A 27,934-nucleotide genomic window follows, 5' to 3' on the forward strand; every position below is an offset into this window, starting at 1 on the left:
GGAACCGCTTTATGCTATGTTTTTCGGGTCGTAAGAAGGACTTCTTGGACATTACGCTGCCTTGTTGCCGTAAGATTTTAGGCGTTATCAAGGGAAAAAAAAAGGTTGTTCATGCCTCGTGGTATCAATGTAGTCCAAAAAACACTGAATATGCACTGCGAATCTATTTGGTGTCTGCTACGCTTAATTTAATTTCGATTACCATCCTGATATCACGGATTCTGCCTTTCACATATGTAGGAACACGTATACAAAGAACCCAGTTCGAGGACATAGAAAGATAAACATGTCATGGACTGCTTTTAATTGACGCTATAGATGCACTGCCTCCGCCGGGTGTCTGCGCAAGCAGGCGTTTGGTGTTTGGTGACCCCACTGACCCGAGCTAACGGGGGGGGGGGGGGGTTCAATCTCTTCTTACGCCTAGCCATGCGTCGTTTTGCCGTGTCCGAAGAAAAGGGCATTCTGGCAGTTTGAGCCCATGCTGGGGCATTGGATCTTTAAGGCCCCTTGGCCGAGGCCACGCACTCCTTTTGCACCGGCTTCACGTAGACGCATGGCATTCTTGGGCTTACCCACCCAGTGGAAATTGGCAGCTGCCTTTTTCTAATGCTGATGCTGATGACCTCAGGCAAATGGCGCTCACCCACTGAGGAATATGGGCCAAGAACCTGGCGGTAGGATACCTAAAAGAAACAAAAATGAAATTAAAGCAAATCTGAAAAACTAGTTTAGAGATAAAACTGCCAATAAACAAAAATGATTGCTGAGCAAGTGGTTAAACCATCTCTTGTTCCTGACAGACATAGCTACGAAATATAAACTAAAGATCTGAATAGGTTAGGGTTCACAAGCAGGGTAATTTTGCAGTTGCATTGATGTAATCAAACACATTGGAGCATATATCTCTGTGGCAGAAACCAAATGAAATGCTGCTAAGTGATGAAAGTACTGGTACATTTACTGGTATTCCTGACTCCTGTAATGAGGCTTCTAATTATCCTTTTCTCTGATAAGAGTAACGATGACTGAATAAAAATAATCGCTCAATTGTCTCAATTTTGTTGCAAAAAATGCACAGCGGTGAGGTCTTGAGAGGAGCTTTGTTAAGGTAATAATTTAGTTGTGGAACTAGACAGCGCAATCTGGTATAAGGGACTTTCAACTAGCGAAATACACACAATGACTTTCTTGCAGCAATAACTAAATACTCAAAATATTCAAATTTATCCCAATTATTCATTCCCTATTGCAAACAAACATTTTCGGAACCTTAGCGCTGTCACGTAAGCCTATCTGGCAAAACTGGGATGGTGGGCCCACTCAGGGGTACTTCTGCTAAAGAGTCCACAATTTCATTCAAATATAATCCACAGTGGCCTGGTACCTATAGCAAACGTAGTTTTTTTACGTTTTTTGATATTGAATGACGAAACATATTCATCGGCTCTGCGTTTGCTACCGCAGACAGTGCATCATATACTAATAAAGAATCTGTAATGAACACTGCCCATATTTCGCTTGAGAGAAATTTGAGAAGGGCAAAAACAGTAGCCAATAATTCTGCAATGAATACAATGGTATATTCTGGGAATCGAATTGCAAAAAACCAGTCAAAAGAATGAGAGCAGATGCCAACCCCAGCCTTTTCTTTTGACACAGATGCATCAGTCGCAATGATATTGCTTATCTCCAGGTAAGCTAGATAATCTGCTAACTGGTTATTTAAGGATCTATGTGACAGTTGTTACGCGTTATGAGGAAATATATCATCAATTTGTATGTTAATTTACTTTATGTTGTCCATTGGATCAATACGTTTATTTTTGCATTAAGTTGCTGGAGCATTGCAAGTGCAATTGTGATTTGGAGAGTGTGTAGTCCCGACCAGTGTACTTTACGAATAAAGTTGGTTCTTGAATGAAAACGTAAAATGAGCGTCTTTGGTGGGAACTTTATATCTTTAGGAATGCTTGCACAAAGAATTTTAAACCTTTTTAGCAGAGAAGGTAGGCAAGCTTCGATATACAACACGTTGTTTGGAACAAACGTTTGGAGACCCAGACACAAACTCAACGCCTCTTTTTCTAGCAGTATTAGAGGTCTCATTTTATAAGCTGCACTGCCATAAAACAATACTAATCCAAATTTCATGGTATGCCACACATGAATTTTATATTCCTTTATTAGCGCATCTCTTCTTAAACCTGCTTTACGGTTTGCGAGCTTCTGTAGCCACCCATGGCGCTTGTTGCCTTGATGTACACATCATCAATGCGGCTTCGTCAATTTAATGTATAATTATACAGGATGCCCAAATATTTAGGAGAATTTGCCTTCGGAATGAGCTCATTACTATAAAGTACCGAGTTGTTGATAGGCTGCAGAAAAGAGAATGCAAAAACGCACTTTTCTTAACGTTCAGCGTAATATGAATGTTTTTGAGTCATCCTTTTATCATATTGAGATAATTTTGTAAACTGGAATAGGGAGTGAAAATCGGTGTTACTTGCAAATAAAACAATATCGTCCGCATACACATATAACTGAAACTCCTTAGTTGATGAAATGGAGCTTAACAAAAATGTTAAATAAAACGGCTGACAGGACAGGCCCTTGTGGTACGCCACGTGTCTGCTTATATCTATTCGATGAGTGCCCATTTTTAAAGCAGTAATATTCTCTCTTCTTAAAACTCCGAAACCCACGCAGTGATGCATTTGGGAAAGTGTTAATATTTGATATGTTTTAATAAAAATGAATGCTCAACCCTATCATACGCTTTAGCCAAATCTAGAGTAACTAATGCGCAGTTTTGGGGCCGACGCCTAGCCAGTTGTATTCGGCTCTGTAAACAAACATGTGCACACTATATTGAGCAACCAGATCTAAAACGAATTTGACTGGGGTTTAAGATTCTGGTATTATCAATATATTTCATTAGCCGGGCACTCAAAACTTTTTTAATTAGCTTAACCAGATTAGACATGAGTGATATCGGCCATACATTGTCTAAGCGAATCCTGTTTCCTGCTCTTTGAGAAGTGAAATCACTTTATACAGCTTCCTTTCCGCAGGTATTCAACCTTTTGTGAAAGGAAAATTCCCCATATTAGGTACTGCAGTTAGAGAAGTCTCGAATATTGCTTGTATCATTTCATTAGTTACCCCGTCTGGTCCATGAGCTTAAGGAGATAAGTGACTTATTATCCCTGACAGCTCATCTAAACGAGCCTTCTCGAAATCCTCGCTCGCCGGTGGGTTCACAATGTGTTGTTGTATAGCTGACATAAATCTATCTTGGAGCGCTTTCGCAATATTTTCTACTAAATCAAGAAGTTCATGGGGGAAAAAACGGAAGAGTCTATATTTTCAGCAAGTGGTAACATCTTTTGCTATCTTAAAATTCTGAAGAGCATTTTTTTTTTTTTTACCCGTAGAAAGATATAACGTTTCATAAGATAGCCGTATTTTGCTGTACTCATTGCGTGTTTGAAGTCTGCTGCTGTGAAAATATAATCACACCAATTCTATTACATATTTACATATTCTATTACATTGCTGTGAAATATAATCACACCAAGTCTATTACATATTTAGAGAGACCTCGAACAAAAATAGCAGGGCGCGAATTTAAACAAGATAAACTCTTGTCAATAGCCCATTCTCATAAGCGTTTTCCGCTTAAATCTATCTTGAAACCACAAGCCACAGGATGTGAATTGAAGTATCCAGTAATTAATATACCCTTTCTATAGGCAGAGAACATATCTTCTGGACCTTGTGTGTCTTTCACCCGGGCTGGGAAATATGTATTCAAAAACGATAAAGATGAACGGTCGGGTAATATCATGTGTACTCTCAAAATTTCACAATCTGGAGTAATACAACAATAACAGATCTTAGCTTTGTGACTAAACTTAGTTTCTATCAAGACAGCAAGTCCGACAACTCTGATGGGTCGGTAAATCGAAATAACCAATACTTTTTAGGGGCGAAGCTCTTAAAAGCGGCACCAGTTTCTACCTCGTCGTAATACGTAACATGTCTTACGCTTTGACCTGCAAGGTGGTGACGGTGGGAGATTTCTCCTGTGCGTTGCTGAACAATAAAAAATTGCAGCGTGCGCGTTAACTGAAAGCCGAATTCTCCTGTTTCTCATTCCCCATTAACAGCCATGGGCATGTTCATTCAGCACTACCTGACAAGAAAGAGTGGCTACGTTGTACTCGCTGGGAGTAACCTCCTTGTTTCTTCAAACGATTTTAGCGAGCGTTGGCCCACAGTGCCATGAATACAGTAAACTAATATTTACCATAAACTCAAGGTGGTTGAAGGTGGGAAAAATACACGAAGCGCAAGCCGTAAGAAAGTGTGTGTGTGCCACCTCTCGCTTAGTTCTTCGAATGTCTGCTGAATGGCGGTGCTTCTATATGCGGAATACTTGATGAAGAGATGCGAGCTGGAGGTATTTGGGGTGTTGACTATATGGACGAACGGACACACAGACAGGTGCATGAACGGATACACGGAGGGCTGCACGGACGGATGGACGCATGGAAGGACGCAAGGGTGGATGCAAGGACGAACGCAGAGGCGGACGCACGAATGGACGCACGAATAGACGCACGCACGGACGGGCGAATGGACGCATGGATGGTCACACAGAGAGACGCATGGACATATGGAAGCAAGAATGAATGGACGGACGGATGCTTGGCTCCACTCTCTATCATTCACCCCATTGATAAGCTGCCACTTTTTTTAGGTAAATGTTTTGGGCAGTTGAAAGCCATGTTTCTTTCAGTAAATAGGCATAACAAGGACACGGATGCCTCCGTGTCCTTGTTATGCCTATTTCATAAGTACGTCTACAGTAACAAAACATCGTCGTTGCACCTTCAACGCCCGCTCTACACGTCACGCAGATTACATAACCATCTCAGCTTCACTCGCATTTTTGGAAACACGAACGCGTTCAACACATCCGCACTACCACAAGCCATCCGCATGTGGAATGATCTTCCCGACGATATCGCCTCTGATAGCAACCCCAACACGTTTCGGCAAAAAGTTCAGACGCATTTCCTTAATATTTCATCTTGACGTTCTTTTACTTCTTTTCCGAGGGTTTTTATGTTACGGAGTGTTCTTATATACTTCATCGCCATGTTTACGTATTGCTGACTTATTGCTTTGTTAAATTTTTTTTGTTATTACTAACCGACATTGTACCGTTTTTTATTTTGAAATTTACATGCGATTTTTCACTGTAACCCCCCTTACTCAATGCCTTCTGGCCTGTAAGGTATTTTCAATAAATATTATATCTGGGGAAAATCGGGAAGAAAGGTATGATTAGTCTATGGCTGTAGAACTAATAGATCTCTAAATTCACTTGATTATGGTTAGTGAACCTATTTTGATGACGAAACCATAGCGGAAACTACTTGGTCCAATATGCCCTTCGCAAAAGTCTTTCTGAGACATGTTCTCAAAGAATTTCTTTTGTATAGAACATTCGTATATGCTACACCAAGAATTTGAAACAGTTGATTTGAAACCGATTGTGCCCAGCTTTAAAATAGATTGTTTGCGAGGTGTTTCATTGGCTTTTTCTCAGCCTTCTCTACGGCCTCTGTGATAGATGCATCCATGTCAGTGGTATTACGTGCTGAAACACCTGCATATTCTTTGGATCTGCCCTGCATTTTTACAACGGCTTCTCTCCGAAAGCAACGCTTGCGCTCTGCAATATCCAGTATAGCAAGCTCCCTTTCTTTCGCTGCACAGTCTGCAGAGTCTGCAGGGTGCACCCCATTACATAAGCAGCACCGCTCTTTAAAAGAGCTGCACCTGCAGCTGTCATAGTTTTCTCCACACCGACGGCATATAATAACTGATCAGCACCCTCTGACGCCATGTCCATATTGCCAACATTTCAAACACTGCAGGCGTTTGGGGGAAAATGGTTCTACCTTATCGATCAGTGGCCATGCCTTAATTTCGGAAGGTCGGACTGTTTTTAAAAAGGTCACTATCACCGATTCCTTTGGATATATTCCGTTGTCAACTGTACGGGTGAAAATGTACACTGAATTTACCCGCGCCACCGAAAACAAAGCGAACACTTCTGCAGGTGTCAGGCTTGTGTCTACACCGAAACAAATATTTTCAAGTATGCGAGGTGTGCAAGAATAAAGGAGCTTACCGGATTCGAAGCAGATTCGGAACATTGCAGCAGCGCACGAACGCGTTCCTGATCTGCCGAACAGCACAGGATGCCTCCGCGACCAAACTGACGGACCTCGGTGATCTTCTGGAAATGTGAAGTGGCTTTTCGAAGCTCCACTTTTGAATCGCCTTTGGGTTCTTCATCGGGATAGTGCCCCCATCGGTAGGTACCAGAGCCACTGGGACACCGTTCGCCCCACTGCGCCACAAATAGTATATTGGCCAATCCTTGAAGGGAGTGGCCAATTGAAGGGAGTAACCAAGGGGAGTGCTCTTGTCCGGGAGATAAAAATGACATGAATATCGAATGACTCGCTTCAGTTGAGAAAGACCAATTCAGTTACCAAGAATATTGAACTCTCAAGGAGCAATAAGGATACTGCCAACGGATCCTGAGCCCGGGCAGCTTCTTCACAGTCGAGCTTCTGCTACTTGCCAACGACCACCAGTGGTGCTTCACGTCTGGGCATCGACCTTCTTCCTCCCAGATGAAAGACTGTTTGATGCTGATGCTGATGACCTCCGATGGATGGCGCTTACCAACAAAGGGGGATGGGCCAAGAACCAGGCGGCAGGATACTTAAATGAAACTAAATTGAAAATGAAGCCAATCTGAAAAAGTAGCTTAAAATAATACTACCAAAAAGCAAAAATGTTTGCTTAGCAAGCGGTCAAACCAACTTTTGTTTTTGAAAGACATAACTACGAATTATAAACTAAAGATCTGAAAAGGTAGGGGTTCACTAGCATGGTAATCTATTAGTTGCGTTGATGTCATCAAACACAGCGGAGCATACATCCCTGTGGCAGTAACCAAATGAAGTTCCGCCAAGTGATAAAATTACTGGTAGATTTACTTGTATTCCTAGCTTTTGTAATGGGGCTAGTAAAAATCTTTTTCTCTCATGAGAATAACGATGGCAGAATAAAAAGAAATGTTCAATTGTTTCAATTTCGTTGCACCAAATGCATAGCGGTGACGCCTTGAGCCAAGCTTTATTAAGGTAATAATTTAGTTGTGGAACTGCACAGCGCAATCTGGTATAAGTGACTATTAACTGGCGAGATACACACCACTGTTTATTCCAGCAATTGCTCAATTGCTCGAAATCTTTGAATTTATCCAAAATACCTTTTCCCCATTGCAGGCAAGCATTTCGGAACCTCAGCGCGGTTACGTAAGCCGTATCTGGCAAAACTGGGATGGTGGGCCCACCCAGGGATACTGCTGCTAAAGAGTCCGCCATTTCGTTCAAATATAATCCGCGGTGGCCTGGTACCCATAGCAAGTGCAGGTTTTTTACGTTTTTTGGTACTAAATGCCGAAACATATTCATCAGCTCTGAATTTACTGCCGCAGAAATTTCATTACAAACTGATAACGAATCTGTAATGATAACTGCTAATGATTCGCTTGAGGGTAATTTGCGTAGGGCAAGAACAATGGCAAATAATTCTGCAATGAATACCGGGGTATAATCTGGGAGTCAAATCGAAAAGGACCAGTTCAAAGAAGGAGAGAAGATGCCAACCCCAGCCTTTTCTTTTGACACAGATGCATCAGTCGCTATGATATTGCTTATCTCTAGGTGAGCTAGATAATCTGCTAACTGGTAATTTAAATATCTATATGCCAATTGTTTCGCGTTATGAGGAAATATATCATCGAACTGTATGCTAAGCATAGACTTTAGGTTTTGTATTGGACCAATATGTCTAATTTTTACATTCAGTTGCTTTAGTAGCGCTTGTGCAAATAGTATTTGCGGGGTGTGTAGTCGCGACGAATGGGTTTCGAAAAATAAAGTCGGTTCTTGAATGAAAGCGTAAAATGAGTCTTTGGTGTGAACTGTATATCTTTAACAATGCTTGCACAGTAAGAATTTTAAACCTATTTTTGTCACCTTGTCTCCCTACATCTTCGTCTTCTTTTCTCGCTTTCTCCTCCTCACTAACTTTTGCTTAGAATTTTCCCGGCGGGAAGGGTTAACCTCGTGGGTTCAGTTTACCTTGAAATGCGTCACATCTGGTTGTAGCGGTGATGCACAGCTGGCGTATTTATTCCTACATGTCCCGCACCATCCGCTGTTTGGGCTCGGCGGTGGGTAGTGTTGTGACCCGCGTCGATAGGCGCCATGCTGTCGCTGAGAAACGTAGCCTGGCAGCGCTCCCACTCCCGGAACCCCAACCCTCGGAACCAGCATCCAGCGGCGGGGAACAACAAAAGTATTAGAAGACGGTCCGTGAGCCAATGTCCCTACAAGCAATTCCTCAGGGCTGGCTTGTTTAGCGAGACGGCGTAGCAGACCGATCACACAGGTCGTGTCTACGCGATTGAAAGATCCACTCCTAGGCTGCCCTTCTTGGGAAAGCGGAATAAGCTACCCAACCGCCAAATTTTTCTGGGAGGGAACCCCATTTTCCCTTTCCTCAGAACATCGCGTCAAGAGGTGCAATAACTATTTGGTGGACCGTGTATTACCGACTGATGCTCTGTGGTTAGTGTTTGGTGTGTGTGATCGGTGTTCCAATGAAGGCGGAGGAGCCTGACAGGGTTTATGACGACGTTGCAAAGTGCTGGACGTGGCTCTGGCTCATGTATTGGGTCAACTACCATGCTTGTGGTTTGTAAAACTCCTAATCTCTCCCTGCTGCAAATAATTGTAAATAGTGCCTTAAACCTGCTTTTTTTCGTTTCGCCATCTTGTCAGCGTTCGTTGCCTCCACCCGAAGTTGCGCCACGCTACAACAAGAGACCGGGTCCGGCGTAACCCTGTCGTCTTGGCAACCCACGTCAGAGAGGACGTGTTGGCTAGACTCTGGTCAGCAACAACTGGTGATCAGCGCTGGGATACGAAGCGACTACTAGTAAACAGCGCTGAGATCTGCAGCAGTAGCTCCCACCACTACCAAACACAATACATAATTTATGGCTAATAATTTTTAACTCTCTGTTGATCGCTGCATGAAAAAGACAGGCACCGAAGCAAGTTTTCAAGTTTTCCAACTAAACAACTCAACAAGGACCACATCTCACGCAACCACGTTACCCATAGTGGCACACCAGCGAAATCTGACAGAAAATTTCCTCCGTTTCCAGTTTCAAGGTGCCCAATAGACGCACTTGAAACAGGTTATAAAGCAACAAAAATGGCCAGTGGAGACCTCCTCATTGAGGTACGAGACAAGCAACATTATGAAACTATCTAGCTTAAAGACATTTTTGTGATGTCCCCATCACTATATCAGCACATCGTTCGATGAACACTGTCCGAGAAGTTGTGTAGGTGGATGACCTAGTTGACTTGAAAGATGCCGAATTTCTTGACGGCCGAAAAAAAGAGGATACAATCAACGTCCACAGAATGGAAATGAAGCGAGATGGCAAAGATATTTTAACAAACATATAGTCATACCTTTGGCTCCAGCATTTCCCCTCTGCATCTCGTCTGTAATTAGAAGGTAACCATTAGTCTTTACTGTTTATCTCTTCGCTGGCTGACGTCATTGAGGAGAAGATTCGTATATAGTACCACAATTTCGAAATATGGGTCTGGAAAATCAGAATTGGGTATTCTTTTTTTTAGTGTCTCTACTTTGAGACACAGTCGATGATGATGATGATGATAATTACGCCTTAAATATGGCTTATACCTATTCAGAGGGATCGGGCAAGAACTGATTGCCTGAGCTAGGCGTTTTATATGTTGAATACTTATGAAAAAGGTATGTACGTAAAAAGAAAAGTGTCCTATAAGTGCTTTTGTACCGTTCAGGCCAGACAGAATAATCACTGTCTTTACTAACACTAAATGTGCTTGAAAATTATTCATACTAATAATATTCATAGTATAAAAAACATGACTCTTTTTCAATGTTAAGCGGTTGCTGCACTAATGAGACAAAACTAGTCAGTTGAAGTCTCATTCGTTTAGTTTTGTAAAAAACGCACAAACATCATCAAATACAATATTGTGGCTGAGGCCCAAACTGGCAACACCAAAGGTAAGTATATTCTCACTTGCCAAATTCATCCCGAGCTTAGAGAACGGTATATCAAGTAGTCTTTTTCCTATAGTCTGTACTGGTGACATAATAAAACGTATAGTTCTATTGTTTCGGGTTCTAACCGAAAATTGCATGGAGGAGATATCACGAGGCCAGTCCTGTATGAATACAAACTTAACGAAGGACACGGCAACGTAATCTGGTTATTGCTACTTCCAGTTGTCTGGCAGGGCACCACTTAATTTTCCACGGAAATGTTAAGCGACTGATCTCGGCACATGACGTAAGTAATTCTATGGCATCTGCTTGAACCTAACATTTTCGGTACTGTATCGCAGTTACTGGGGCCACTTCAGGAGCGACCGAAAGTACTGCACAATTCAATGCCGCTCGCGCTAGAGAGTCACCCATTTCGTTTATTTCGAATCCACAATGACCATGTACCCAAACTAACTTTATTAGCTTCAGCTGTGGGTGAACTAGCTTTATAAACGTCGTAACGTTTGTTGATTTTGATGACACTGTAAGCGATGTACAGACAGACAGGGAGTCGGTAATTAGGATGGCATTACGAACATTCACTGGTAATTTTTTCAGCGCTTGAAAAATCGCCCAGCGTTCTGCTTCAAAAACAGGGGTGTAGTCCGGTAGTCTTACTGAAAAGGACCAGAGAAGCAAATGAGAGTATATTCCTAGAACTGTCTTTTCTTCGCTCACTGAAGCATGTGTTGCTATTATGTTTGTCGTTCCTAGGTTTTCAAGATAATCTTGCAGTTGTCTGCTTGAGTCCTAGTTTGAACGTAATTGTGTCTCGGAAGGGAAAATATCATTGTATTCTATTTTAATATTGTGATTTAAAACCTTTGCTGCAGGTACATCTTGAATTTTCACATTTATTTTATCCAGTTGTTTTTGCACAAAGATAATGCCAGGTGTTATAAACTATGGCCAACGGACTAAAAACAAATTTGGATCATTTATAAAACATAAAAATCACTTATAAAAACATAGTCACAGAGATATTTTATTCTTCATTGAGGAATTTATCAATCAGTGGAAACGACTATTTAGCCTAATTCTTCGTCTTTCAAATATCTGATCAATCTTGCTTTTTTAACAAAATTGCTGTATTAGTTAGTTCTAGTTTTTTTTAGTATTCTACTAAAGCAAAAAGTTATAAAACTTAACTACCGCTCAGCTAGTCCCCTGCATTGCATATGAGCCATCAGAGAAGGAGACGAAGAACATAAGCGGGGATGCTGTGAAGACAGAACGCTTCTAAGCTCATTTAAATAAAACATGGCCCCGTATCGGCGCACATCACTGAAGAGACCGTCGAAACATATAGTCTTTTCTCTGTAAATGCTGCGCGACGTATAGACGCCATCTGGCACTAATGCCAAGAAACGAAAGTTTTCTAGAATGCAGAGCAGAGGATAAGTGGCAGCTCCATTTCTTTTTAGCGAAGTATAGGAAACACCCACTCTTCCATTCATCGGGCTGTTGCTGTCGTCTAGACATACCTTCACTGTAGCATAACAAGGACCCCAATCACCATTACTGTCACCCGCGCCATGACAGTGAGCACAGAGCAACTACTAGCATGTGTTGGGTGGAAGTAAAAAAAACAGCGATCACAGGTGTTACTTCTCTACCAGTTGGCTCCATTGATTGTTGTTGCGAGAGCAATAACTATTTACGCATTTTAAAATAATGTAACATACTAAATAATTCTCACGTGCTTACGTTGCGCCTAAATATGCATTATATTTTATTGACAATGTTCACTAGCATGAATGCCAGAAGGATATCAAAATCAGTGGTTGCTCAGCAAAGAGTTAAACTTTCGCTCTCGTGGCTAAATCGAGTAGCAGTTACAAAGAGACAAAGACAGGAACACAGACAGACCAAAATTTCCGCGTCAATGTACCCCAAGAGAGACTATCGACAAGAAATACAAGAAAAAGAAGAGACAAGAAAGAAACAACACAATAAAACACAACAAAAGCAAAACAAGGAAACTGTAGAGAGGAAAATGGACAAACGAAGCTGCAAATATCACTTTCTATGATTGCTTCTTAGAAAAAAAATGGCAGCATATCCACGGAGTGAATGATGGAGAGTAGGGTGAAGCATTGGTCCGTCCGTTCGTTTTTGTTTCCGTCCGTCCTTGCGTGCGTCTGTGTGGCTGCCCGTGCGTCCATCCGCCCGTCCGTGCGCGCGTATGTTCGTGAGTCCGCACGTCCACCTGTGCGTCCGTCCCTGCGTTCGTCCATGCATCCGTTCCTGCGTGCGTCCATGCGTCCATCCGTCCTTGCAGCCATCCGTGCGTCCGTCCATGCATCTGTCTGTGTGTCCGTTCGTCCACCTATTCAACACTCCAAGTACCATAATCTTGCATCTTTTCATCATATATTCCTCATATAGAAGCACCGCCATCTAGTGGACATTCCAAGGACTGAACGAGAGGAGGCACACGCACACTTTGTTACGGCTTGCGCTTCGTGCCTACTTCCCACCTTAAACCACCTCGAGTTCATGGTATATACTAGTTCACTGTATTTATGGCACTGCGGCCCAACGCTCACTAAACCTTTCTAAAATCAAGGAGGTTACGCCCAACGAGTAAAATGTAGCAACCCTTTCTTGTAAGATAGGGCTGTACATGCGAATCGCTGCTAAGGGGGAATGAGAGACAAAAGAATTCGGCTTTTAGTGAATGCTCACGCTGCAAGTTTTTTATTTTGCAGCACAGCACAGAAGAAATCACCCACCGGCACCACCTTAGAGGTCAAAATGTAAGACTGGTTACACACTACTACTACGACTACGATGGACGAACGGGTGCCGCTATAAGGAGCTTCGCCCCTAAAAGAAAGACGTACATACATGCATAGTCAGGTTTTGTCTCCATTCACTATAAGTCATGATGTACCTATCTGCAAGGTTACCTCATAATTAATTCTGGATGGCTGCCTTCAACAATAAAGACGAAAGACACATGCGCGTATAGTGATCACGCACGCTTCTGAGTCAAGCCACGAAATATTTGCTGTTTGCGTATAGTACATCAATATAATCATAGTTTTATAACCGAACGTTTCTAGTTACCCGGAATTCATTATTGCTTCCCAAACTGGGTGTGACAACAATGCCATAAAATGTTTTCAGTGAAGGAAATCGAGTCCCCAAGAAACGTTCGAAGTTTCCAGGTAAGCACCCATAGACAAGCGATCAGTTGTTTCTTGGAAAAAGCAGCATTTTGATCGCCCTTGATGCACAACCCTTCCAATGAATACTTTACGCAAGCAGACTACCTTACCTTTATCGGCCGCCCGTAATGCACGCTCTACTTTCTTGCACGTGCATTGGTGAATTACCATGGCGTGCATTGGGTGTTCAGCATCTCAAGGCGATTGAAGAGCAATGGCTCGCCACGCAAACTTGCCCTTCGATTCCATTCCCCTTTCGTTTCTCCTCTCACGGAAAGCTTATATGCCTCCTCCTGGAGAAATACGTGCACGTTAAGGCTATAGAAGTGGAGAGATTGGAGTGATCGCCCCAAGGAAGACAATGCCTAAACCATAGGTTTCGTGAGACGTGGAGAAATTCAAGCCTGGTGCTATTTTAGTATAGAAACACGCAATAAAGGCACGCGATCTTATCTCGAAGAATACAGAGCGCAGAATGCGTTTTGTTCACGCAACTACTTGTTTAGTATTCACTCACTTGCGCCGACTCGTTTGCTCGTCACTTGAGAGCGTAGCTTCTTGGATTCTCTGCAGATTTGTTCGGTTAACTACCATATTTCTTCACGACATGAAATTTTTAGCGGAAATGACGCAAGATAGAAAAGGGAAACTAGTGCTGCAAGCGCTCACGCACAAAGCGCGTGGGGCCCATTTCCTTTCCTCGTTCATCGTATAATTTATTTGTCGATCAACGTTTTATATCATATACCAATTTGTGTATCTAACTATCTTGTTAGATACTGCTTTTTCGTTGCCCATAACAGAATGAGAATTCGTGCTAATGACGCGCATGATTGACAGCAAAGCTGATTATCACAGCCTACTTTCTCGTCTCCAGTATATATATTTTTAGGATAAATATAAACTCGACTGAAAATACATGTTCGTTGCTACCGCTATTCTTATTGAGCCAAAAAAGTATTGCGCAACAATAGACAAAAGAACAACCTTGTTTTTTACTAATTCTGTTTCGCAACAAACAAGACAGAACAAAATGCAAGCAAGCGCAAAAGAAAACGCCAAATGCACTTTCTATACCCTGGCTAGAACGGTGTGACCATTCGTAGGAGTAAGCGAAAATGCTACCATAAACCATCTCACTTGAGCTGTTCCGGCAGCCCACTGAACGGTCTACGTCCTGCTGCATAAGTGAAAGAAGCTTGCTTTTTCCTGGCAAGGTAAGTGTGGCAAAAACGCGCAGCGGGGTCACCACCGCGAACAGTTATGCGGCTGCTTGCGCTGGGATGATGGATAACCGCGTGTTTCGTGGCAGCGCGCATACTGTCACCATAACAGCTTCAGCTATTTCGTAAGGCCATTGAGTAGCCCTGCACTTACCTCGATAGCTGGCACCACTTGAAGCTTTGCTGAGACGTCCATCGTAAGAGAATTCGGAAGTGCTTTCGTTGAAAGTTGCCACGTCCTCCATTGCGTGTAGTTGGTTCAGCTTTCAGTTACGTTGGTTATATGCGCATGCCTTATACGCCATTCCTGAATATGCATTGAATAACTCCTCTTGTGTTGGAGATAAGTTTTATATTCAGAAATTCACTAAAAAAAAATAGGCGCCTTCTCGCCTTGCGAACGTTAATTTTCAGCAAAGCTGTGTCCAAGACCACGCATGCTGATGGAAGCAAGGGAGTATGCTTTATAAATACGAAAACATACAAATATTAAAAGTAATAGTTTTTGTCTACGCTTCCTAGTCGTCTTTGAATACCGTGATTGGTTGCACGACCATTTTCAAGACACTCTTGGCCAAGACCGAATTCTCACACTATCTATTTATTCGACACGCAGAGAGGAATGGAGAGTGAAGAGTATGGACATATAGGTCGAGAGAATACAATCTGCTTGCAGTTGTCTGCACAACCTTAAACTCGCTATCGCAGGTAAAAGCTCTTGGAATATTATTCCGGCTCTTTGTTAGCTGCGTGTGATGCCCATCACCTACAGCCATAAACGTATTTTTCAGGGAGGCAAGGGGGGCCCTGCCACACCGCCCCGCTTTCGACAGTGGTCATTGTGGACTGAGCACAGGGAAGCCAATGACTGCGGCGAAGTTTTCATTCAATGCAGGAATCAGATAAGTGTATTATGCAATTTAAAAACATATCTCTTCCACATTTCTTCGGTTAAAATAACCTTCTGAGCCTCAACACCACATACTATTTGTATGCTGCGTTATGAGCCACCTCTTCGACGCTTTTGCGGTTTGCGCGCATGCCTTGCACAGGAGGCTTTCACTAAGCAGATGTTTTTTTTTCCTGAACGCTTGATCACCGTGTTATACTTTTTTTGTTTTCCCTGACCGCAAAATGACATAACGTGTGCATATTGGGTAAACGTGTCAAAGTATGCCGGAAAACATCAAAACAACAGTAGTGAAAAAACGTCATTCCATATTCTTCTGTTGTGACCTACTTTTCGCGGTAATGACGAAACCAGTGGCAAAGCACACAGTGAAGCTTGCACCCCTAGCGAGCACACCAACGTGAACAGACGTGTTGGTCGAAGGCACCGATTGTGTGTGCTTGTTAGGGAGGTTAATGAAAGTGCTATAAAAATGTTCTTTTAATACTCTTCCCCATCCTCGATAGGCAGTGAGCAGCACGGTACCACTACGGTAGAGCTTTGAGAAGTCTCAGCAATAGCTCCAAAGTTTGGCAACAACAAGCCAGAATTTATCAAGAGATAAAAGAGACTAAATACGCTCATTATCTCATTTTTTCTGCGTCGACTTTTGATTTCGAACATAATTAACAGTGCCTGCACTTGGTACCTTGTGAGCGACTACTTCACTTCGTCAACTACACAATCATGACAAGTGCGCTCGTGCTATAACCGAGTAGGTTTCCCGAGGACAAACAGCCGCATATGATAGTATGAATGGGCGTGTGTTAACGTGCTGAGCACACTGGTCGTAAATTGCATTTACGCGATTCGCATAAATGTGACAACGTTGAATAAGTGGGTGTCTATTGTTCTGCATTTCCAGGAATCTTCGAGAAGGACAACTGACCCCTCTGGAAGTACATAGTTTCTCTTTAGACTTATATAACGGGTCGCATCTGAGACGTCGATGTACATCACGACGAAACACCTGGCGTCCCTTCATCGGCACCTTGTCAAACGAAAACTTTTATAAAAAAAATGTCTTATCATAAATTTTCTAATATTTAAACTGGCGTGACACGCTTTGGGTTAGAGATATAAAAGCAACCAAACACCACCTATGCTCTTGCACAGACAAGGCAGCTGTAGATCTCTGCAGATGTAAACAAGGAAATACATGGTTGCCAGTGTGTCGAGATATCGGCGTCAGATATGCGTTTCTAGAGCTGTCGCGGCAGTGTGTCGCTGCGTCGTCAAATGATTAAAAGCACCGTTTGGAATTAAGGTGCTTTTGATTTCACAGAATATCAGCACTTGATATATCCCTGGCGGTTGTCGTTTTGTCAAACAGATAAACTAGACGTGGCACTTATGAGGCGGCGCTGTCGGGTGCCGACACTAAGTTCCTGCACCCCTAGTACAGGTAAGGCTGTTTCTCTAATGTGCGCTTTTTGTCGCGAGCTTTGAACTACAGATCGTTTCTTTTTAAACTGTAGGCAGTTTACAACAGCTGAAAGATCTACGTTAGAAAATCCCATCCTTGCCAGAAAAATGAATTTATCCTGCCCGGAATTCTGTTTTTTCGAGCCTCTATTTCTCGGTTCACCAGTACGAACATTTGCATGGTTGTGCGCAACAATCTTAATTAAACAAAAACGCTAAACCTATATCATTATTCTTCTGTGTCGTCATAAGCATACCTTTAAGTTTATTCATTTTTGTTTGTTTTTAAAAAAATATGTTGTTGGTATAATTTGTTATGTGTTACTACCAAAAATCATTATATTTTGTAGGTTTCAGTGAGTATCTATAGCTTATTTGAAAATGTGTAATATTTTTACTCGATAACCTCCATTAGTCGAAACTTTCATAACATTTCATAAGACCCCTCAATTTTTGGCCAATGTCTTACAATTAATATTTTCCCCCAGTTTCTCTTCTGCAAAGAGGCGGAAGCCATTAGTCAGTACTTTGCATCTTGTCACCGGTTCTAGTCATTGAGAAAAAATATAGGTTCTCCTCTTTGAAATCTGGGTTTGGAAATATCAGACTCCGTTGTTATTTTTTTCAGCGCCTGAACTCTTCACTCTTAGAACAAAGGTGGTAGTACTTGCTAACTTTAGGGTAGTAACGGTTTGTCACTTATGTTACAACTCGGGTAGGAAGCGCAGTTAGTAACAGCAAGGGTGGTAATAGTTACTACCGTTGCTGTTACAACCAGCATTTAGTAACTGTTACTACCCTACCCATCACTACCCATGGGTAGTAACATTTAGAGTTCTTTTTAAAAGTAATAACTAATGCTACAGTGTTTATTCAATCTGACATAATATTTTTCCACTCGTAATGTGGATCAATTATTGTATCATTACTACACAACTGGGAGTAAATAAGCGTGGTGTGCCATAAAAGCAAAGAATACATAGACTATTTTTACGCATACTGTACGAAGTAAGCGTGGGATATATATAGCCGCTACTTTGCAGGTGCATGTCTGGCACAAGGGAGCACATATGTTTCAGGATAAATTATGGCAAATTTAAACGTATAGCACTACAACATACTACCTAGTTATCTGTATTTGCGAACGTAGCAGAAGACTCTGAATTAGCCTTACTTATAAAAAATTATATGTCATATTTATTCATGATAACAAAGACACAAAAAGGCATTAAGTACGGTGGCCGAAACAAGGTACAAAACTCATTCTCAGTGCATTTGAATGTTTCACACGGCTAATATATGAACGGTTAAAAGATAATAATCCTTTTTTGGAGTTTGACGCGCCAAAACAGTGAGAATATTTAGAGAGAAGCCGCAGAGGAATTATTGTGACCGTTTGGTTACTTTGATCCGCCGGTCTTGTTATTTTGCTGTAACCTACTAAGTTTGTTGTAATTATCTCTTACAACACGTGTAGCACTTGCTTATGATTCGTTAACTTGTACTTCGTTTCGGCAATACCGGTATGATGCTTACATTTCTCGGTTGCGTAATTTAAAACAAAATTCATTTTCTTGCTCTGTGGATGTCTTCTGTATCGTTTTACCGTTTAATGATGATACGTCGAGACAACTCCTCTCATAAGTTATCAGCATCAGAATCACACACTAATGCGCATTAGATAGTCAACAGCTGGGTAGCAAAAAAGTAGTAACGGGCCGATAAAGATAATAACGACGGTAGTTCCTACCGCTTTCATTCGAGCTACTTAGTGTTTACTAACGTAAGTAGTAAAGAGGTCGCAAAAGCTTAGTAATGGTTCTAGCTAGTAACTGTTTAATAACGTAAGTAGTACTCAGGTATCAAAAAGGTAGTAATGGTGTAAGAAAAGTAGTAACCACTTAAGTTACTATCTATTTGCTTGCAGTTGCTACATTTTTACTAAATTTTTTAAGAGTGTTGGCAACACAAAAATGTTTTCCTCGCTATCGAGGAATTTATGTATCAGTTGAAAAGAATATCAAACTACATTCTTCATATTTTAAATATATCATCTATATTATTTCGTAAGAAAATTGGTTGTATTAGATATTTTTATCGTATATAGGTAGTATACTAAAAATAACGAAAAAATCACCCACTTATTGGCCAATCTCCAGCGTTTGGTATGAGCTATCAGAGAAGAAGAAGAAGGGAAGTTGCACATGCTAGCGTTTTTGAACGCCGTTCGCACTCCAATTTGGTCGGACGCCAGCAGGGTTGTCGTGAGGCTCCAGTGACGGACCGGCCTACCAGACTGCCCCTCAAGAAAAGAACTGGAGTTCCAGCTTGTTGCAGCCTGCAGCCCCTGCGTAAGTGCGTCCCATTCGACACCCAGCCGACGAGGAGCACGAGAGTACCGGTGGCAACCGAGCTGCGCCGTTGCCTCGTCATCGCGCCAGACGTGCAACGGCCACGGCTGCATTGCACGTCCTCGGGGACGAAGCTGTTGTTGCGCAGCCAGCATCGGACATCTCCCGTGCACAACAACCTGAAGTCAAGGATTACCGTGATGTTGGTGGCAGGACTTCTAACACTCATCGTGATCTCGGCTGCACTAGTCTGCCCCGGGGCCCCTTCAGGAATGGCAGGCGGTCGTAGGCCTGCAGCACATGGCCATGGCCTGGCAGACCGTCGCCGTCTTTTTCTTCGGCAACATGGATTCGGCCGCCGGTGGTGGCTTCCCCGCCGTGGTCTCGGGTGCAGTGAACCGGCAGAGGCCTTGCTCGGCTTCGCCCTGTGCGAGGGCAACAAGACGGGCGTCCAACAGCCAAGAGATAAATATGGCGAACTAAATAATATCTGATTGGTCAGTGCTTATTAACCAACTGCATTTCATGTTTATACTCTTTATCTTTTTATTGCTGAATAAAGCCTGGCTTTTTCATTGAGATGTCTAGTATGTTACACACTGGTGTTCTCCCAGAGGGGATGCATTTAATTTTCACATTCACAACACTTCAGCAACAATTGCGCTTGAAATTGAAACACGAACACTGACTTTCTTAATGACACCGATATAAGACATATAATTTCTACATTGATGCTGAGAAACAGTTACATATCGTCTCTTGAGCAAAATTAAAAAGAAAGGGTAAACCTTTTTATGGGTGAAATTCAAATTTTTTCGCATAGGTTGGCACCCCGGGTGAGTATTCTAAAGCACTAGTGTAACAGGTTATGAAAAAGTGAACAGGAGTCAACATGCGAATATTTGGCACACTTTCACCAGGAATATTTAAAGGGCTGTGCGGTTCTAATCGCAACTCAAGTGAACATGAGAGGACGCTTCAAAGTTGCAGCATGGCGGATTCACAGAAAACCCCGCGTCCACTCTGATTAACACAAATATAGAGTTTTCTGCAGTGTGATATCAGTTCGCACTGTTTTGTAAAAAGGGGCAGGTTATTGACGCTGAGCGTCTTATTTTAGTCGGTACCAGTGGTCCCGCAAGCGCGAGCGGCGTTCTTGAAGTTGTCGCGTTGTGTGTGTATTTCACATGGCGAACCGCGTCTCTGTAAATTTGTTTGCATACTTCGGGCGCCGCAGTGAGATGTAGTCACTCGATACAATGGATATTCAGTAGGTTCGAGTTAACAAGTTAACAGTGGTGCCTCACCTGGAAAGAAGAAATCTACTTGGACGTTCGTTTTTTTTTTCATGGGCAGAACCATCCTACAGTGCTCCTACCGTATAACTCTGGCACTTGGACTGTTTGAACCTCAGTACACAGCTTCCCTATATAGCCACAAGGTGCCGCATGAATAAATGAAGTCGAGAATAGCTTTTGATTAGTAAAGATATAGCCGCAGAAGATTGTTAGAGGTAAAATCTGACCTTTGGCGTCACACTCCTGCAGCGTCCGGAATGAGTAATTCAAAAACACTTCTCTCATAACCGAAATTTCTTAGATCATCATCACATCACTGTAACGTCGTAGGACGATGTACTTCAAGGTTGCGACATGCTATGGATTCATAACGTGATGAACTGTATTCTAATAAAGGGGACAATGCGAAACCAGGTGGCCCCGCCGTGGGGGAGTTGTGGCTAAGGTACTCGGCTGCTAACCCGCAGTTCGCGGGATCTAATCCCGGCGGCGGCGGCTGCATTTCCGATGGAGGCGGAAACGTTGTAGGCCTATGTGCTCAGATTTGGGTGCACGTTAAAGAACCCCAGGTAATCGAAATTTCCGAAGCCCTCCACTACGGCGCCTCTCATAATCATATGTTGGTTTTTGGACGTTAAGCCCCACATATCAATCAATCATGAAAGACAACACATTTCTAATAAACTAAACAGGTTAGATAACAAGCCGCTGTCAGAAGAAAGTTTACTGCGCCATCGTCATGACTCATCGTCACAGAAGAAAGCCGTGCAAGCGCTACTGGGCTTTTGCGAACTACTGGCTTGTCGGAATGCCTCTGAGTGGACTGATTTTGTGTGTGCGTGTGCGTCGGTGATTTTCTGTTATTTATTTTTTAACTCTCTCTTTCTCTTTCAACCCCCTATTCCCCAACCCCTGTGTAGGGTAGCATGCCGGATACTAGTATCTGGTTAACCTCCCTGCCTTTCTTTTTTCTCATTTCTCTCTCTCTATCTCAATAAGTCATGCGAAATCAGGTTAAGTGTCTTTGATGTTGAAGGCAGTGCAAGAGCACGTGAGGTGATAAAGTTTTTAGCACGAAAGGGCAGGACCAAGCCTTGCTTCACTCTCTAAGCCATGAATGCATTGACTGAAAATGAAAAAAAAAACAAGTGCTTTCGTATTCGAGTCATCTTAAGTGAACATAAAATGGAATTGAGTGTTTTTCATGGCTGGATTTAGCTACAGCTGCTATTTAGAATATAGTCATTCAAATATTTGCACTAAAAGAGTCAACTCATATAATTTTTAGCGTTGGTGTGTGCATTGGGGAGCGTCGGCAGTGGGTTCTGCCGTGCGGCTTCATTTTTGAAGGAGGGTGCCAGGTCATCCACACATGTTTACACAGTGGGTTGCAGTGTTTGGCCACGTGGATTTATTTTATTCTGCAATGTAATTGAAATGCGTATATTTAAAGAACAATTCAGCTACGAATACGTGCTGTTGCATTAAAAATGATTCACTTCTCACCCTTATTCCTTGAAATCTATTATAAAAAGCCTCCTCTGAGTAGCACATTGTAACTATCACATGTATTCCTGGGTATCGATTTTGTTACATGATTCACCTATTGATATTGGCTTGTATACAGTGAATTAATCACTCTGATTATTCAATAATGATTCTCTGCTGTCTGACCTTCAACTTCAAGCAGACTACCATTTCAGGCCGGCCATATTGCTCTCTATGTTCAGTGTTTTCACTGTCCACATCAAAGCCCCGAAAGGATCTCTTTTACAAGCAACTATAAAGTAGTGACAAATATGGTTTATATAAATGAGAGCCCTCCCTTGCTCTCTATTTTCATAAGATATATGAATAATGGGCCTTCTATAACGATCTTCTCTACTGTTGTAATTTTAGCGACTTGTACCCGTAAAACATAGCCTTTTAAAAAGAATATGTTTATCGGGGTTAACGTCACATAAGGGAGATTTCGCCTGCACTGCCAAGGAGGCCATTCAGTTCCACCTACACTAATTGGAGGCCTTTATGAAAGTCCGAAGATAAGTCAAATAAACACAATGTTTGCTCTGTACACGAGTGCCCCTCATAAAGGAGCACAAAGAAACTATCATAACATAAATTCCTGAAAACCTGCGAGAAACATGAAAGGTGGTACAGTGGTTAAAAAATTGCGCTCGTCACCCGAAAATTTCTGATTCTAACTTGGCTGCAGTGGTCGGACATTTAAGCCCAAACTCCATAAGCGCGAAAATGCACGCGACAGCGACGAGCGACGCTATGAGCGACGAAACAGGGCGTTCGCGCGACGTGTCGCGTGCTCGTTTTCGCGCGATCGCTCGCTTCTCCAGATTTGGAAACCGTCGCTCATCGCCCGGAAGTGCTAGGCTCAAGCAGCCAATAGCGAAAAACCGGAAAAGACGAAGACTACATAGGTGCACGTGACCCTGCCCGAGTCGCGTATGCGCAACAAGAAATAACGCAATGTTTATTAAGCATGCGCATATAAAAAATGCTGCAAGGCAATAATAAACACTTTACGTTCCATTACACAACAATATATCTTATTTTTAAATTGGAAACGGCTCGCTACGCGGTTTTCTTGGTGCGAGTAGACGGCCTCATGCCAGCAACAGTGGAATTCGCTCGCCGAAGCCGTCGCATGAATGAGGTTTGCCTGCGCTAGCGACTGATCGCGCGACGCCGATCTACGTCGCGTCGCTCGTCGCTGTCGCGTGCATTTTCGCGCTTATGGAGTTTGGGCTTTATGAAGGCGAAATGCTTGATGATAAACGTGACCTATCCGATGTTTTTGTACGTTAAAAACACCATATGGTCTAAACCGCAGGAGTAGTTTCTGAAGCAAAAACATTATTGTATATTGTAAAACGCAAGTTAGAGGGGCTTTCGGTGGCATAGTTTATTTTTCCGCAGTGAAACAATGGTTACTGTGGACGGGTGCTGACTGCAAAGTCGTGCGTTGGACACTAGCTGGTGCAGTCACATTTTGAAGAAGGCCAATTGCCAGAGGCGAGAATAGTGTCCGATGTCAGCGCATGGTAAAGAACCCTTGTCGGTCGAACTTTACGGAGCCAATCACTAGGACCTCTCTATTAATAATACTGTGCTTTTGAGACGTAAAGCTATATATGTGGATATTATGGCTGAGGAATTTATCATACTTCAAAGAAGAGGACTTCGTTGATTTTTCCTTTATTTTGTTTACTTCAAGGTGAAATGGGTGTGTTCCCACAGACCGTAAATGAAGCAATAACTGAAATATTGATTCGGCTAAAATTTTTAAATTCTACTTTGAGAAGCCTAATGTCTACGAAACAGTGAAGCCCTATCAGCTCTGGTGCAGGAAGTTCCCGCTCCCGCATGAGAAGCTGGCTAGACCTTAATCTTTTATGCTGACTACACACGTTATCTTTCCCCGGAAATGAAGGTTTAGTCGATTTAGTCCGGGCATCGTTAGAATGTCCTCAGTGCCATGAAGAGTATTGCTTGTTAGTTCACTTGCTCTTCCAACGTTCGGTGTTAAAAATGCCTGTTTAATAAACAAATGGACCAGAAGAAAGCCCAACAAAGCGGCGATATCCATCAGCGCATGAGGGATGCCTTAATTGCCCTCAAACGGGTGGAAAGCATGATCTTTCCTGCCCAACGTCAGCGCTACCCGCAACTACGGCTCTGTACGATCGTATAGCATTCTAATAAAATATGTTGGTAGACTGGCTCATTAATTTCGCCAACGTATGTATTCGAAAATTATCAACGAAGATGACGACAAGCGGTTATGTCCTAAATTCATGCTGTGCAGCTTCAACCAACGGAGTTGGGCTTCGGTTATTTTAATTAAACCCCTTTTTCTACTCAACAGGAAGCTCACTTTTTTCAGTATGCTCACTAAAAAAGTAGAAAAGTGAAGTTCAAAAATTTGTTTTTCAATCTTATACTGAAATCTACATGTGAGGCTTTAGGTAAGTCTTATTGTATTTCTTGTATTTTAGCCACATTGGCTGCACAATATAATGCGGTAAGGCAATACTTCTGTAGCACTACTGAACTGCTTATTCAAATCTTTGTAATCTGCATACTACTAAAAAACAGAGAAAAAATATCGCAAAAGCCCGAAAACCTTGCTGTTCATTCGGTACCACCATTCGCGCTTTATACGCATTTTTTTTTGTCTCAGTCTGTTCGCTATGGACTGTGGGACAGCCGATAAGTCTAGTCAGCAAGGCTTAATGGCTGACGGCGCTTTGCGCTAAACTGTGTCTACCACATGTACGAACATGTTCTTGCACCAGTGAAATTTTTATATTATAGTTCAGCAGAAAGCTATCATTGGTAGATAGCGTGCGTGACGGCGCTACAACAAAGGCCTGATTAATAGAACAAGCATATTTTTTTTTCAGACAAGAATTACCACTGCCTTCTGGCGGTGACTACCAATGCCACACAAACGCTGAAAACAATGCGAAAAAGTTCATACTTTCAGTATAGTTATATAATATTATATATAAGGCATGCCATCTGAATCAATCTTCAATGTCTGGGCTCTTCAAAGCGTTCTTAACAAAAGCACACGGTTGCGCACGGTAACTATTTTTTAAGTACAGTGTAAGTACTGAAGTCTCACAGTTAATGTGATAGTAATATTTCTAAGAGTTTTACCACGGCCAGATAAACACAACTAAGGCTAATCACATGATCAATTAACTGCAGTGCCATAGTAGTACACCTACCAACAGCGCGCAAGCGCATGACCTAGTGCCAGTTTTTTTTTCTTTTGACTTCATTCAAGTCACTATAAAACGCTCTACTAATACAAAGTTCAATAGTCCTGGGGCCGAATTCACAAAGCTTTCTCTTTGGCTACGCATTTTCTTAGCCAAAAGTTCTCTTATCTGGAGGGATTACTATAGCGCGGGTATGAATTTAACTTATTCGGCACTTAAGAGGGCAAGGAGGACACACGATAGCCGATGAAACGACAAAGAAAGAAAGAAGTGTGTGCCGATAATATCAAGGTAGCACGCAAAGCGTCTAGCATCGAGAGTATACGATGATAGCCAATGATTTGCTGCATCTAAGTTTCAGTTCCGCGAGCGTCTGCTACAGCGCTTACGGGATGCCGCGTACGTTGTAATAGAAGTTTTGGTGGGCTGTGCAAAGCCAAGCACTCGCCTTTATTTAACGACTGTAGCTTAAAAAATAATTGATCGATGGCCTTAAGCCACCGAGCAATCCATGCACTATCTCGCCAAGCACAAGTAAACACTCCAGACCACATAAATGAAACCACACATAAATCGATGCATGCAATGTTTGAAAATGTGCCTCGAATGTCTTCCCCTATTTAACGCGACCAGTTACCTTACATTTCATTGAAGCTGCGCTGCTACTTAACTAATTCGGTGTGATCTAGCACGGTAGAGTGGTGAACGTAAGGGTGTTTTGTACCTATAGTCAAAGGTAGTCTTTGTTACAATATTCTTATTACAAGACACATGAGCGACTTTGGTGCCTGCAGACGAATTGTGCGGAAATAGATAACAGCAGTAATCAAATGAAATTGTGAGCGCAATTTCGCTGGTTCCATGCACCGCAGCGTTTTTATAAAGCCGGAATTTCAGAACGTGCATACGCTCTTGCTTAGGTATATGTCTACGTAAAATGAGGGAGACTCGTCGGGAGGTGTCTCAGTGCTAATGCTTTTCACAAAACACGGTGCAAATATTTCGCCCAGCGTTGTTTGAGTGCGCAAACGAAGCAAGGGACGTGTATACGAGTCTTGAGGTCGAGAGACGTTATCACACGTGCGAAAAGGATGAAAAGAGAGAGAGAGAGACTCTCGCTTCGGCTTCGCGAAAGCTTGAAATTGATAGATAATAAAGACAATTTTCTGGCCCAGCAGACGTCAGGGAATGTCTCCGCAAAGCAGGGTCAGATGCTCGGAGAGCATAAAAAGGTGGAGTACGCGTTATATGGGAGTGACAGCCACTCAGAAAGCGAGATGATGTGTGACTGTCCTTAGGTGTGAGAATCAATGCTAATTAAGAGAGTTGAGTTAATGAGCCAAAACTTTCCTAAATAACGACAATGGAAGCAAACTGAGCATTCATCTAGTGAAAGTGACACTAGTGACAGTGAACTCATAATAGTTGATTAGCGTTGTCACAGGCCGATATATATTTTTATTTTCTTATCTATATTTGGCAAACTATGAGAAGGTAGCGTACGTTAGAGCCGGCTATCCCAACATAATGACAGTAATGTACAAGAATAAATAGCGCACGGATATACAGTCACACGTGGCGGTTTCTATCTTCTAGTAACCTTGGGAAAACGCATTCTAACTATTTTTTCTATTTTTAACAAAGTTTCACGGGACGTTTTTGCATTTGGCTTCATTCGAAGGAATCACGATATATCAGCGATAGGGCGAATGCAAGCACTGCTGCAGTGGACGAGCGGTTACAGCGCTCAACTACAATCTAGGAGGTACTTGGTTCATTTCGCAGAATCACTGAGCACTTTTTTTTTTCAAGAGGTTTCCCGGCCTGACATTATGCGTGGTGGCGGGTACTAGTTTTTTGAGAAGTAGGCTTTCGCACTTGCTTCTTTCACTCCCCTTTTGACCCAAAAGCGCTGTACTGTGCTTCTTCAAAAATTAAACAATTGAGGGTTCATAATTTTCTCCTCCATCCTCTCTTATCGCAAAAGTGTCCAGTGCTGAAATACCAATATCATACCTGGTATATTACTTTTCACGTCTTTGGATATTCGACCAGCAATCAGTCTTCACGGTGTTTTGAAGAAAATCTAAACAACAGCTAACTGCTTGCAGCCAAGTTGACTGCCTTTGTAGGGACACGCTTTCGTGCTAATTTGGTGGGCATCATCACAATCAGCAAGATCAAAGAGCACGGACAGTTAGAGCTGACGCAAACAGAGTGATTAGTTTGTGTCTTCTCTCCCGCTTTTTGTCATGCTGCACGCTACAGTGTAATGTCGCTCTCAATGGTTAAAATGAACTATAGCAGGTAATCGAGTTCTGCTGAGAGGGTCCCCTAATGTCTAGAATGGAACAGAACAATGGCAATTTGATTTGTGTGATAAAGAGATACCCTGCTTTTGGTTACTAAAATAAATTTCTAAACTGAAGTTTATTTTTTATTAACAACAGTTCCAGTGCAGATGAAAGGTGCATGGACAAAATTCGTGT

Source organism: Rhipicephalus microplus, chromosome 2 (genome assembly GCF_043290135.1).
Source record: "Rhipicephalus microplus isolate Deutch F79 chromosome 2, USDA_Rmic, whole genome shotgun sequence".
In the NCBI taxonomy this organism is placed as follows: domain Eukaryota; kingdom Metazoa; phylum Arthropoda; class Arachnida; order Ixodida; family Ixodidae; genus Rhipicephalus; species Rhipicephalus microplus.